This window comes from Apium graveolens, chromosome 10, assembly GCF_009905375.1.
Source record: "Apium graveolens cultivar Ventura chromosome 10, ASM990537v1, whole genome shotgun sequence".
NCBI lineage: Eukaryota > Viridiplantae > Streptophyta > Magnoliopsida > Apiales > Apiaceae > Apium > Apium graveolens.
In genome coordinates, this window is record NC_133656.1 from 146,687,340 (window position 1) to 146,701,371 (window position 14,032).

Sequence of the window (14,032 nt, forward strand, 5' to 3'; positions counted from 1 at the left end):
AAGTGGCTGAGTGGCAGTCCAGCATAGGTCCTAATGTGGCCAGGGTGATGACCAGTGGGGAATTCGTCCATCTACTAGTAGAAAAGGTTACTTATTGGTATCTTTGCCTGATCAGCAAGATATCAGGTTTATGCCAAGGTTTTCTCCTTTCCAAATTCATTGGATATTTCAACTCTGTTTATAATTTTCATAACAAAGGTTTTCAAGGAGTGTATGAAATGTATATATATAGGTGTATATATATCAGGACTTAATGAAGTATCTCGTAACTTTATTTTTTTGAATGATATTTTAAAGATTGATTTTATTCAAGTCTAATCTTGTAGTCTCATCTATGTGGTGAACTTTTGAAACTGATTATACCTTGAATGGTGGTAGTTCAAGTAGTATTCGGAAAAGATATAAGTATATTGGAGTATCTTGTAACTTCATCTTTTCAACTTATATCTAGTTAATGATTATCTTATGCATGACAAAGATTTTCAGAAAAATGTTGAGACAAGGTTAGATATATGAGATCACCTTGCAATGATATTTTTATACAGTTATAAACTGGAACTCCGTGTATATTATGCATGGAAGAGGATTTCCAAGATTTTGAAAAGTATATATACATATATACTGATTATTTTGCGACTTGGTCGTGTTAAGATATCAAACTTGGTTCAATTCTGGTTGACCAACACTTTCATGAGTACTATGAGAATGCTCATATATTGTTAATTATTATACATGTTATTTTGGTGGGCTTTTTGCTCACCCTTTCTTTATTCTTTCATCACACAACAACAGCTAGACAAGATGAACATGACCAAGCTCCCAATTCGCGAGCGGATAGGAAATGTTCTGCAGTTTCCGGTAGGCGTTGATGTCGCTGTAGCTGAGGTAGGAACTACCAATAGGCTAGGATTTCAACTTTTGATGTACCAGACTTATGTATATTTATGAATTGTAATAATGGCAAAAAAATGTAAATTTATTCAGAAACCCTTTTGAGGTGTAACGACTTATAATTATGGAATAAAATGACTTGTGTTATTTTGGTATTCATCTCTGAGACTATAACTTGTGGTGTGTGTGTGTATATATTGTGGGGTCACAGTACACAGTAATTGGTTGTTTATTTAGATTAAGTGTTGTTAAGGGAAATGGAACTTGTGACAACCCAGATCCCCGACCCCGGATTTGGGGGTGTTACAGAAATGGTATCAGAGCGAAGCGTTATAAACCTCAGAGATGATGTGACGTTAAAATAATAAGTTCACTAAGATAATAAGAACTCTTGCCAAGTTCATAGTTGGACTACCTAACGTAATACTGACAGTTAAAACCCTTACGGGAAACCTTATGAATATCATGATAGAAGCGTAGTTCGTTATCGTATATGGTAGCGGGACTCCGAACCCTGAAGTTCAAGAGCAATAATACAATGATGTTTTACTATATATTGGGGATTAGATTGTGGATCCAATGGAGCACCCTAACGAGGGACCAGATGATGTTCATATTGAGGATGTAGCGGTGAGGATGTTATCCCAAAATGGATTTTTGCTGAGGAGGATCTCGTGAAGGATCCTAACAAGACTGGAGAGATGATCGCTAAGGAATTAATGACCGTAGTCAGGGTGACTACCAGAGATAGGATTGGCCGGTTACTAACGTAGGTTCGTTCAAGTTTGCAAAGATCACAATCACTTTAACGCGGCATACTCGTAAGACTGAGAAGTTCGAATGAACAGAGAAATGTGAGAACAACTTCCAAGAACTAAGAAAAGATTGGTGATGGCCCTTATGTTGGCATTTCCGGATGGAAAAAGAGATTTTATGATTTGTAGTGATGCTTCACACAAAGAATTCGGGGGCGTTCTTATATAGTACGTCCAGGTAATCGTGTACGCGTCAAGATAATTAAGGGAATATGAAATTCGATATCCCACCCATGATCTCGGGCTCATGGAAATAATTTTTCCCTAAAGATTGGAGGCACTACTTGTATGGAGAGAAGTGTGAGATTTACATAAACCATAAGAAATCAAGTATATTTTCACGCAGAAAGAGCTCAACATGCACCAGAGGAGGTGGTTAGAGGTAATCAAGGATTACGATCATGATATTCTTTATCATCCAAGGAAAGCCAATGTGGTGGCTGACGCCCTTAGTAGAAAGGAGAGACTCAAGATGATAATGTCTTTAGGAGAGTTGATAAGAGATTTTGAGAAAATGGAAATAGTTATGAAGGTAACTGGAGCCGGTACCGAAAAGCTGTTTAAGATCGCAATGCATCCTGAATTATTGGAAAAGATCAGATTGTGCCAGGAAAAAGTGATGAATGAAGGCAGAGAGCCAACGAATGAAGAAGAGATTAATACCAAGAAAGATGATAAGGGAATAATGAGGTATTCCGACAGAAATTGGGTTTCAATGTTCAAGAGCTTAAAGACGAGATCTTAGATGAAAGCCATAGTTTGAGGAATAAGATTTAGGGCAAACCCTGAATGTGATAATCAGGGAGGTAGCCATCAAGATAGAAGGAACCCATCATATAAGGAAGTGGAAAACAAGGATTTTAACGTATAAGATAACTCCGATTATGGGAGAACGATGAAATATTTCATACCGAGACAACAGAAGTCGAGCAAGATAGGGAGAACCGGGATGGTACTCCTATGGGGAAATTCATGGACCTGCCTAAACAAAACTTATACTTTTATCCCCAACCACCACTCCGAGGAAACAATGTGGTGGGAAATTCTTTTAGGACCTTTAAGTCGCTATGCTCTCAAAGTTCCAAGGAACAAGCTGGGCCAGTCGAGACAAGAGCCTGGCTAAAGGAAATAGGGAATCATTTGAGATTCTAAATGATTGACGAAGCGCAAAAGACTATTTTTGCCACTTACCTTCCAGAGAGAGGCCACCCACTGGTGGAAGGCTAAGGAAGATAGAGAGATAGTGTAGAATTTTTAGAACCAGACCAGAGGCGGGCATGTATGATGAATCATGAATCTAGGTTGTGAAAGTAATCAAGGTTCGTCTGAAGGATACGAATCCAGAATGACGGGATAATTGAAATCAATGCTTATGTTGTGTTGGTTCATGAAATGGTTGTAACAGACCCGAAAATAAAAGACTGAAAATGGAAGGAGTATAAATGGATTTAAAGGAAATAAAGTTCAGAAGCAATAAGGGAGTGAGGTATATGAAACCTTAAGAAACCCTAGTAATAAATATAGAGAAGTGAGTCATCATCAGCGCATGGTGACTGATCATGAGATAAAGTCAAGTTTTGAAAGCGTAAATGATACATATAATTAATCCCCTTTAAGTTGGGAGTATTCGATGAAATTTCGAGATAGATCGATGGATTAATAAGGAAACACGGATGGACCGAGAAGACATGAAAGCAAGAATAGGAAATTGGATGAAGGAAGTGACCTTCAAGAATATGAGGTGTATTTAACACCAGTGACTTGATACCCAAAAGGAGACACCAGGTACAAAAGATATCCCAACATTGAGATGACTGTTAAGATAAATAATAAAGGTAAATGAGTAATTAGAACAAAAAAAAGTCACGTTGAACACGACCAATATCTTCCAGAACATCCCTGCTATCATTACCAAATCAGGCAAGAAAAGCGAATAAACGTTGTTATCTTTTGGAGCCCATATGGATTGACCTCAGTTTGAATAAGGATGCTACTGTGAAAATAAGTATAGACTATTGTTGAGTGGCATTTATGACACTTTATAATGCTCTAATAAGCTCTGAATTGATGCATTTATACTCAAGTTGTTGAGTGTTTTAACGTGTTTTCTAGTGTTTTTGCATTTCAGGCATTAATCTATGAATCAGGTAAATTAACACGGTTTTGGTGCTAATTTGGTGTCAAGGTGGTGTTGAAATAAAAGCTCGTGGAAAGTCGGCTCGAAGCTGAAGGGTTTTTAGCACATAAACGCAACGAAAATGTAAATTTAAATCTTAAAAAAACCGAAACCCTCCGCAGGATCCATGCGAAAAATAATATTTAATTCATATTTCAGTATGTTTACCTTAAGAAGCTTTACGTTAATGGAAAGATGGAGGTCTTTAATAGCTATCCAAGAATGATGAGCGGAGATCCCTAGCAGCTGTTCCTCAAGTGTGAAGCACTCCACCGGTATCCACCAAGAGATCAATGTAATGGAGGAGGAAGAGGTTGAAAGAATTAGTTGCCTCCCTCTATTTCTACTTTAGAATTAGGGTTTTTATTTGGGTTAAGGCAAATAGGGTTTATAATAGTATATTTATAGACAAAATTTTCAGTTGAAAATTTTCCATAAAATATTATTATTATTATTATTAACCCTAGAGACTAAGAACTAAACCAAAGTATAGTTCAGTGTACACAAGATGACTATGATGACCTCAAGTCTAAGGATACTTGTACAACTATCACTATGTGAACATCTGTTGACACGTGAGTGAACTCCATCAGTTGTTCAGCTGTGTGAGTCATGTTCAGTGAACTTATTCTATAATAAGCACCTACATACTAGCTATAGTGTCACCACACAAATGTCTATGAGAACAGACATCCTTCATATTGAAGCAAGCATAGTATGTACCGATCTTTGCGGATTACTAATTACCAGTTAACAATCCTACGATAAGGAAATATTTAAGTTTAGAGTTATCATCTTTTCGGTCTCATTATTATGATCTCATCATAATCCATATAATGCTTTAATCTAAACTATGATATATCTTATTTAAACACTTAAATAGATAAAGCCCGTAATAAAACCAAAACAAGTCTTTTATTAATATCAATGAAATCAAAACTGATTACATAAAAGTTATTCCTAAATCATCATACATGATTGGACTTAGGATACATCTCTTTCAATCTCCCACTTGTACTAAAGCCAATCACTCTGGTATCTAATACCCATCTTGTCTTTATGACGATCAAAGTGACTTTGAGAAAGTGGCTTTGTTAAAGGGTCTGCTATGTTGTTATGTGTGTCAACTCTCTTGATGTTGACATCTCCTCTTTCAATAATCTCCCTAATCTGATGAAAGCGTCGCAAAACATTTCCTATAAGAAGTATGTCATCCACATACAATACAAGAAATGTTACCGCGCTCCCACTAACCTTCTTGTAGATACATGGTTCATCTATGTTTTTGATAAAACAAATTCTTTGATTGTCTCATCAAAATGGATGTTCCATCTATGAGAAGCTTGCCTTAAACCATATATGGTTCGCAGCAGCTTACACACTAGGTGTTCATTTCCCTTGGAAAGAAAACCCTCTGGCCGTGTCATATACACTTCCTCTTCAAGTTCCCCATTGAGGAAGGTCATTTTCACGTCCATTTGCCAGATCTCATAGTCGTAGTAAGCAGCAATCGCAAGCAAAATCCGAATTGATTTTAACAGGACTACAGGCGAAAAAGTTTCATCAAAGTTAATCCCTTGCCTTTGTTTGAATCCTTTTGCCATGAGCCTGGCCTTATAGGTCTCCACCTGGCCATCTGCTCCAATCTTTATTTTGTATACCCACTTGCACCCAATAGGCTTAACACCTTCATGCGCCTCAACCAGAGTCCATACTTGGTTAGCATACATAGATTCCATTTCGGATTTCATGGCACTATGTCATTTCTCTGAGTCAACACTATTCATAGCCTCATTATAGGTCACAGGGTCGTCATCATCAATGATTGACAACTCATTGTAATTCTCAATGACAAGGCCATAATATCTCTAAGGTTGGCGAGACACTCTCCCTGACCTACGAATGGGCTGTTCCACAGAAGGTTATTTAGTCTGAACAGGTGTTTCCACATGATCTGTAGTAGTTTGTGCTTCTTGAACTTCATCTAGTTCAATTTTGCTCTCACTGTTTCCTTCACGGATAAACTGCTTTTCCAAGAAGGTAGCATGTCTGGAGACAAACACCCGATGATCGGTGTAAAAGTAATACCCTAAAGTCTCTTTAGGATATCCCACAAGATTACATTTTACGGATCGAGATTCCAGCTTATCTAGGTCAACTTTCTTGACATAAGCTGGACATCCCCAAATCTTAACGTGTTTAAGACTCGGTTTCCTTTCTTTCCATATCTCATATGGAGTTTGAGGAATAGATTTGGAAGGCACCTTATTCAGTAAATATGCTGAGGTTTCCAATGCATAACCCCATGGGAATACTGGAAGATTCACATAGCTCATCATGGACCGAACCATGTCTAACAAAGTTTGATTTCTCCTTTCAGATACCCCATTCAACTGCGGAGTATATGGAGGAGTCTACTGGGAGACTATACCATTTTATTTGAGATAAGCTAGAAACTCTCTATTTAAGTATTCACCACCTCGATCTGATCGAAGAGTTATAATACTATGTTTGGTTTGTTTCTCCACTTCATACTTATATTCTTTGAACTTTTCAAAGGCTTCAGACTTGTGTTTCATCAAATACACATATCTGAATCTAGATCGAACATCTTTGAAAGCAATGAAGTATAAAAATCCGCCCATGGCTTGCATAGACATTGGTCCACATACATCTGTGTGTACCAATCCTAGCATATCTGCAGCCCTCTCTCCATGTCCACTAAATGGAGATTTGGTCATTTTACCCAATAGACAAGACTCGCATGTAGGATATGATTCAAAATCAAAGGGGTCAAGTAACCCTTCCTTATGCAATGTCTGCAGTCTATTTTCACTAATATGACCAAGTCCGCAATGCCACATGAAAGTGAGATTTTCATCATCCCTTTTTCTTTTATTAGTATGTTCAATTTGTAGTAAATTATGCTCTACGTCACATACATACAGACCATTGTTTAAAATACCACTTCCATAAAGAACGTTATCTCTAAGAATTGAACATTTATTATTCTAAATAACAAACGAAAATCCAGCCAAGTCTAACATGGAATAGAAATAATATTCCTCATAGTCGAGTGAACAAAATAACTATTATTTAGAACAATAGTCTTGCCTGTAGGCATATGTAAATGAAATGATCCTACAGCTTCAGCATCAACTCTTGCTCCATTTCCCATCAGTAAAATCACCTCATCTTCTTCAAGAGTCCTACTTCTCTTTTGTCCCTGCAACGAATTACAAATATGAGAACCACAGGCGGTATCTAATACCCAAGTAGAAATTTGACTTAGTGACATATCAACTTCGATCATGAACATACCTGAATCAGAAGCGGTAGTCTCACTACCCTTCTTCTTCTTTAATTCTGCAAGGTAAACCTTGCAGTTCCTCATCCAGTGCTCCACCTTATTACAGTGAAAGCAAACAGCTTTGCTCTTGGGGTCTTCAGCTTTTGATGGAACCGGCTTTTTCTCACCTACTTTCTTCTTCTTGGAAGGGCTCTTCTTCCTTTTCTTAGGATTGGAACCTTCATCAATTAGAAGAACATAACTCTTCTTAGGGGGAAATTCGATTCCGCAGTCTTCAACATGTTGTGGAGTTCAGGCAGGCTGACATCCAGCTTATTCATGTGAAAGTTCACAAAAAATTGCGAGAACGAACTCGGAAGTGATTGCAAGACCAAGTCTTGGCTCAGCTCCCCATCCATGGCAAAACCAAGTTGTCCAAGACGTTCAATCAAATTGATCATCTTAAGTACATGGTCATTCATAGATGATCCCTCAGACATCCTACAACCGAACAGCTCCTTCGATATCTTATATCGAGCTGTCCTCCCTGCCACATCATACAACTCTTGTAGATTCATAAGGATAGTGTGAGCATCCATATGCTCATGTTGCTTCTGTAGCTCAATGTTCATGGAAGCTAGCATGATGCATTGAGCAACATTTGCATCATCTATCCACTTACGATACACAACATGTTCATCATTATGTGCATCGCTAGCAGGTTCAGTAGGCTTAGGTGAGTCAAGCACATATTCCAGCTTCTCAACCCTGAGAACAATTCTCAAGTTTCGAAGCCAGTCAGCAAAATTAGGACCAGTCAACTTGTGAGCATCTAGTATACTCCGGAGTGATAGTGCAGAATACATAACGAACATAGTAAATCTGTAAATGATGAACACATAACAACACTTAGCAAATATTCAATTTCATTTCAAAATACTATATGAATCGGGTCTTTATTTATAAGTGGCTCCCACTAGTTTATCTAATTTATACAATCCCTAATTGAAAATTAAGCATTCATAATGTTAGTGGGAATAGGGATCCTACATTCCATCACACAACCTCGGCTGTAGCACAAAATGTCATGTGATGTTCAATAGGCAGACAACTTTTGTCAATTACATCTTATGTTATTCCCTATAAAACTTTAGCCTCTTGAATAATTGAGTCACGGCTGTAGCACGACAAACTCAATATTCTAAGTCAAGTCTAACCCAACATTTCGTAAAATTGAATCAGTCTCCAACGGCCCATGGCTGTAGCACGTAACGACCTTTAGATTCTAATTCAATGTACACATCTTTATGTAATAGACAAGTATTTCTTATTTCAAAATCAAAGCCCTCGGCTGTAGCACGAAACGACAATGATTTAAAAATAAGAACTACTTTCTACCATGTTGGAAGGCTTTGACCGACACAAGCCCGTTGTGTCATTGGCCAATTACTACTTGATATTATTTAATTTTAGAGGGATTATATTATGTTACAATCATAATCATATTATAAAGAGATTCTTCCTTTTAAATTAAATATTTCAAATCAATAATCGATAATCAGATGATTCCCAGATCAAGGGCAGCATTGTCAAAAGGCGTCACTTAATACCCCTTTCTTACAGATAGAAATCTGCTTTTGACAGAATCATCATTTCTCTCAATATTGAAAATTCATATTTAATTACGTGTTTCATAAACACAAGAATCTCATGATTGTATTCATAATATTATTGTTAAGGCAAAAAACGATTCCTATTCTAGATTTTCTAGAGCACGCCTTATATTGATTTAAGTTCACCTAAATCTATCATCGCATGGTAAACATAGGCATATATCTTATATATAAAATTAAATAAACAAGTAAATGTAAAGTGCAATAAAGTAAATGTGTTTGGTTATGGCCCCATCCTATGTGATCTTTATCAAGCTCATGATAAAGATCAAGGTCAATCTAATATGGTGATGGAAATAAATACAACTACTTATTATATAAGTCTTCTTCTTTGTTTAGACTTTTTGTATGCCTCGTCTTCTTCTTTGTATCACCACCATTGGATAGCCTTCTTGAGTCTTCAATTACATTACATGATTGAAAGTAAAACTAATCTAATGAACTTATAAGAATAACTCAAGTTACATTCGAGATTTATGATTACAAAGATTGACGACATGCAAGTCGTATTTAAAACCAAAACCAAAACCATTACACTAAGGTCGAAAGGTCATAACCATCCACCATGCTCATACAACACATAAAAGCATGTTAAAACACATAATCTGATCTTAACATATCATATTATCCATGATCTAATCATAAAAAAATGACAAAAATCAGAAAAATCAGAATCAAATCAGAAAAACAAGAATCACTATTTACGGGTAGTAAACGACGTCAAATACCTTACAGACGGCTCGTTGATAGCTTTAGCTATCAGTTTTGTCGAGACGCTCGTTTACCTATAGAATAGAGTATTCGTTTGTGTAAATCGGACACCAGACCCAGATTTCAGCAAATCTGCAGCAGCCAATTCATAATCCGTATCTAATATGATTCTCATAATTAGAACAAACATAAATCATGTATATATCAGTATATATACAGATTACATAATCATCTTATGATTATACAACTCACATGAATATCATATATTCAAAACCATACATATATAAGCATATTATATCAACATCAAATCATGGCGAATCACATACATGCTCATATATCGAAAACAGTTAAACACATAAATGAATTAAAAACTTTTCGCAAGTAGCTCTGATACCATTGAAGGGTTTTTAGCACATAAACGCAACGAAAACGTAAATTTAAATCTTAAAAAAAACGAAACCCTCCGTAAGATCCATGCGAAAAATAATATTTAATTCGTAGTTCAGTATGTTTATCTTAAGAAGTTTTACGTTAATGGAAAGATGGAGGTCTTTAATAGCGATCCAAGAACGATGAGCGGAGATCCCTAACAGCTGTTTCTCAAGTGTGAAGCACTCCACCGGTATCTACCAAGAGATCAATGTAATGGAGGAGGAAGAGGTTGAAAGAATTAGTTGTCTCCCTCTATTTCTACTTTAGAATTAGGGTTTTTATTTGGGTTAAGGCAAATAGGGTTTATAATAGTATATTTATAGGTAAAATTTTCAGTTGAAAATTTTCCATAAAATATTATTATTATTAACCCTTTAATTGATTATTCTTATTAACCAATTCACTAATAATTAAAATACCTTTTAATCATTAATCCCTTTTCTAAATACTTTAGAAAAATAATTCTCTCACTTGATTTAATTTCCAAAATTAAATTCTTAATTAATAATATTAAGAACTTTTCTTAATTAATTTATAATTAATTAAATCTCATTTAATCAATTATTAAATTTGCTAATTAATTATTTATTTCACAAATAAATAATTATCATCCATTATTAATTAATTCCTCCACCATTAAATCATTTTCTTTTATGGTGTGACCCTGTAGGTTCAATATTAAGCTGGTAGTAGAAATAAATAATAATAAAACTATTTTATTATTATTTATATAAATTCTCTAATTCATTAAATATGATTAATTAATTAATCATATTTATTCTACATCGTGAGGGATACTTCTCAGCATATCGCGACTATCCGGATATTACGAATTCACTACTTAGAATACCAAGAACCCATTCAATGAATAGTTATCGTACAATCAATTCCTTCTATCCTGCAATGTCACGATTAAATACAAGGCATGGAACTTATGTCAAGCCTATCTTATTTAATCATATGCTTTCCCATTCACTATGCTTAGTTCTAATTAATGTAAATTAGAAACTCCTTTCTAATTTCATTCACTCTGGCCAGAGATTCTTGAACTAGCATAAGTGGATCAGTATTGAACATTCTCTTCCTTCACTGGAAGGGGTAGATCCTTTATTGATCATACACTATCTTCGTGTACAAATTCTTACACCCAGTAGAGCCCTTATTATTGTCCCTAGAGACTAAGAAATAAACCAAAGTATAGTTCAGTGTACACAAGATGACTATGATGACCTCAAGTCTAAAAATACTTGTACAACTATCACTATGTGAATATCTGCTGACACGTGAGTGAACTCCATTAGTTGTTCAGCTGTGTGAGTCATGTTCAGTGAACTTATTCTATAATAAGCACCTATATACTAGCTATAGTATCACCACACAAATGTCTATGAGAATAGACATCCTTCATAATGAAGCAAGCATAGTATGTACCGATCTTTGTGGATTACTAATTACCAGTTAGTAATCCTACGACCAGGAAATATTTAAGTTCAGAGTTATCATCTTTTCGGTCTCATTATTATGATCTCATCATAATCCATAAAAAGCTTTACTCTAAACTATGGTATATCTTATTTAAACACTTAAATAGATAAAGCCCGCAATAAAACCAAAAAAGTCTTTTATTAATATCAATAAAATCAAAACAGATTACATAAAAGTTATTCCTAAATCACCATACATGATTGGACTTAGGACACATCTCTTTCAGAAGCAGCAAGTAAAAAGATGAAATCTGAGTTCTTCCCAGAAGGACGGCACGCCCGCATAGTGATAGCGCGCGACCACGCCAGGATTCCAGAATGACAGCGCGCCCGCCCTGTGATAGCGCGCGGCCACGCCTGTGCGGAAAATTTGAATCCTGATTCTATTTTGATTCTAAGTGGGGAGACTTCCAGATTGGAAAGAGCTACTATATATATTGAAATAAGAAAGTTTTTATGAGAGAGATATACCAGAGCGCAAAGAGAGCCGTAAGAAGACCGTTTAGCACAATTCAACGAAGGCGAAGAAGATCTTGTTTTTACTTGTGAATCTTTGTTTTAAGTTGTATTTAGATGCTAGTTTTCTTACTTGTGAACCTTTACTTTTGTTTGTACTTTGTTTTATTTATTCGTTATAAAGACTACATTTGTTATATCATGCTTTCATCGGAACCCACGTTGATGATGAGTCCGATCATGGGCTAATCGTTATCGTGGGGTTCTAGCAGATTTATTTATGGATTTCTTTAGTTATATTGTTTTGATACCTTAGTATGTGGTGATTGATTGATATCCTAGTATTGGTTGTGCGTATTCGTCTTATGAGCTTCACGAACTTATAAGATAGGGTGTTAATTCTTAATAAAGCGACAGTGAATTTAAGGATTTAGAACTTGCCATGCTAGCATAGGTTCACGTGTTCTTGTTATACATGATTCCTAGGTAATTTTAACCATCTTACTTGCCCTGTGTAATAAAGATAAATAACTTGTGCTTAAACCATTATGTTGTCAAATTCTATAGACATATAGGGTCTCAATATAATTGGTGTCTATTCACCTTCTATCTCTTTTGTGGATATCTGGTAGTATGGTACTCGTGCAACGAAAGTTGACGTTTATCAGTTTCGTGTTGTCTGATTAGTGTCATCACCATTGCATGCTAAGGTTGAGAACAATAAGGCTATTGAATGAAGTATTTAATGAAGTTAGAATCCCATATTTGTCATATATATTAATTCAGTCAATCTTAATTTCATAGTTATAATAGTTAGCATAATTCTTAGTTATAAACAACCTCAATTTGTTATCATCTTAGCATTGAACAATAACCATACATTGTTGCTTAAGTGCATGAATTAATTACTTAACCAATATAGTCTCTGTGGGAACGAACTAGAAAAGATTCTATACTACTTGTGAACTCGTATACTTGCGTGTAATATTAGCGCCTGTTTAGCGACTAACAAGTTTTTGGCGCCACTTCTGGGGACTGCAGTGTTAATTTATAGTTTATGTGCTTTCCATCAGTGGTCGTTAAAGTTCATTGACTTGGACATTATTATTTATTCGTTCCTTGTTTTATTTCAGGTACTCTAGCGAGGGTGTATGCATACGCGTTCGCGCACTCGTAAGAGAACACTGGATAAAGCCGAGGAAGAACTTGTGGTAGTTCGTAAGGAAGTTTTTGAGGAAGAAAAGAAGGTAGAAGAAGAAGAGAAAGTTGAAGAACCAGCTTTAGTAAAGATGGGTGATCAAGCGGAAAATCCGAAGGATTTAATGGACTATTCTCAGCCTAAGATTAATGACATTCAGTCAAGCATCATCAGACCAGCCATCAAGGCTAACACTTTTGATATCAAGTCAAGCACGATTCAAATGATACAGAACTCAGTTCAGTTTGGGGGTTCTCCTACTGAAGACCCCAACATGCACATCAGGGATTTCATCGAGATCTGTGACACCTTCAAGTTTAATGATGTGACTGAAGTTGCTATCAAACTACGCCTCTTCCCATTCTCTCTAAGGCATAAAGCTAAGTGCTGGTTACACTCTCTGACCGCAGGGTCTATCACCACTTGGGAGGATCTTGCGTAAAAGTTTCTGACTAAATTCCTCCCTATGGCGAAGACTGCTGCAATCAGGAATGCTCTTACTCAGTTTGCTCAGCAAACTGAAGAATCTCTGTGTGAGGCTTGGGATCGATATAAGGAGATGCTAAGGAAGTGCCCACATCATGGCATGCCTGATTGGATGATTATCAACTATCTCTATAATGGATTGGGTGCTACTTCTAGACCCATGCTTGATGCAGCATCAGGAGGAGCCTTGTAGGATAAAAGCTATGATGAAGCTTATGAACTTATTGAACTGATGGTTGCTAATGAGTACCAGAATCCTTCCCAGAGGCTGACTCAGGGAAAAGTCGCAGGAATTCTGGAGTTGGACGTAGCAACTGCTATCGCTGCCCAACTTAAGGCTTTGACGATGAAGGTGGATACTTTGGCTAATTATGGAGTTAATCAAATTGCTAGTGTCTGTGAGCTTTGTGTTGGTGCCCAC

At 36.2% G+C, this 14,032-nt stretch overlaps 1 non-coding gene across 1 annotated transcript; it reads right to left on the reverse strand.

The window, feature by feature from the left end:
* Nucleotides 1-13,606: 13,606 nt before the first annotated feature.
* Nucleotides 13,607-13,713, reverse strand: LOC141694329 (small nucleolar RNA R71). Its single transcript, XR_012563646.1, has one exon. It is a non-coding gene; the product is annotated as a small nucleolar RNA R71 (small nucleolar RNA).
* Between the last annotated feature and the right edge of the window lie 319 nt (nt 13,714-14,032).